General features: G+C 44.2%; 1 protein-coding gene across 3 annotated transcripts in view; it reads right to left on the reverse strand.

Annotated features, from left to right (window-relative positions):
- LOC123986965 (MKRN2 opposite strand protein-like) overlaps window positions 1–1753 on the reverse strand; it is a 16782-nt gene that overhangs the window by 4779 nt on the left and 10250 nt on the right. The gene's annotated exons all lie outside the window — the stretch shown is intronic.

Consider the following 1753-nt stretch of genomic DNA (forward strand, 5'->3'; position numbering starts at 1 on the left):
TAGCTTCTTTATTGCGTAGCTTTAGTTACCTTGTAGCTTTAGTTAGCCTGTAGCTGTAGTTAGCATGTAGCTGTAGTTAGCATGTAGCTGTAGTTAGCCTGTAGCTGTAGTTAGCATGTAGCTGTAGTTAGCATGTAGCTGTAGTTAGCCTGTAGCTGTAGTTAGCATGTAGCTGTAGTTAGTGTATAGCTTCTTTATTGCGTAGCTTTAGTTACCTTGTAGCTTTAGTTAGCCTGTAGCTGTAGTTAGCATGTAGCTGTAGTTAGCATGTAGCTGTAGTTAGCCTGTAGCTGTAGTTAGCATGTAGCTGTAGTTAGCATGTAGCTGTAGTTAGCCTGTAGCTGTAGTTAGCATGTAGCTGTAGTTAGTGTATAGCTTCTTTATTGCGTAGCTTTAGTTACCTTGTAGCTTTAGTTAGCCTGTAGCTGTAGTTAGCATGTAGCTGTAGTTAGCATGTAGCTGTAGTTAGCCTGTAGCTGTAGTTAGCATGTAGCTGTAGTTAGCATGTAGCTGTAGTTAGCCTGTAGCTGTAGTTAGCATGTAGCTGTAGTTAGTGTATAGCTTCTTTATTGCGTAGCTTTAGTTACCTTGTAGCTTTAGTTAGCCTGTAGCTGTAGTTAGCATGTAGCTGTAGTTAGCATGTAGCTGTAGTTAGCCTGTAGCTGTAGTTAGCATGTAGCTGTAGTTAGCATGTAGCTGTAGTTAGCCTGTAGCTGTAGTTAGCATGTAGCTGTAGTTAGTGTATAGCTTCTTTATTGCGTAGCTTTAGTTACCTTGTAGCTTTAGTTAGCCTGTAGCTGTAGTTAGCATGTAGCTGTAGTTAGCATGTAGCTGTAGTTAGCCTGTAGCTGTAGTTAGCATGTAGCTGTAGTTAGTGTGTAGCTTCTTTATTGCGTAGCTTTAGTTACCTTGTAGCTTTAGTTAGCCTGTAGCTGTAGTTAGCATGTAGCTTTAGTTAGTATGTAGCTTTAGTTATCCTGTAGCTGTAATTAGCATGTAGCTTTAGTTACTGTGTAGTTTTAGTTAGCCTGTAGCTGTAGTTAGCATGTAGCCGTAGTTAGCATGTAGCTTTTTTAGTGCATAGCTTTAGTTAACGCATACCTGTAGGTAGCGTGTAGCTGTAGGTAGCGCATAGCTGTAGTTAGCCTGTAGCTTTAGTTAGTGTGTAGAGAGTTTATGGAGTTTAGCTCGGACCAGCATGCACCTCTCTGTAGGTGCTGTGCCCACTGGACCTCTGCAGGGACTCACTTCCCTGCAGAGGTCCCTGCTTTCCTAGAGTCTCCAAAAGTAGACTAGGAGCCAGAGCGTTCAGCTATCAAGCCTCCTCTCCTGTGGAACCAGGTTCCAGTTTGGGTTCAGGAGGCAGACACCATCTCCACATTTAAGAGTAGGCTTAAGACTTTCCTCTTTGATAAAGCTTATAGTTAGGGCTGGCTCAGGTGAGTCCTGAACCATCCCTTAGTTATGCTGCTATAGGCCTAGACTGCCGGGGGATTTCCCATGATGCACTGAGCTCCTCTCTCCTCTACTTTCTCTCCCTCTGTATGCAACCTCATCCCATTATTGCATGTTACTAACACAACTTCTCCCCTTTCTGGTAGTCTTGTGCTTTCTCGTCCCTCTCCTCTCTCCTCCTATCACTTCCTGCAGGTTTTCTGGCTCTGGAGCTGTGGAGTCTGGATCTGTGGTTGCGGGTCACCTGCTGCCCCCGTGTTCCTGCTCGACACCCTCTGCTGCAACAACTATTGTTACT

The sequence above is a fragment of the Micropterus dolomieu genome, linkage group LG18 (genome assembly GCF_021292245.1).
Source record: "Micropterus dolomieu isolate WLL.071019.BEF.003 ecotype Adirondacks linkage group LG18, ASM2129224v1, whole genome shotgun sequence".
NCBI lineage: Eukaryota > Metazoa > Chordata > Actinopteri > Centrarchiformes > Centrarchidae > Micropterus > Micropterus dolomieu.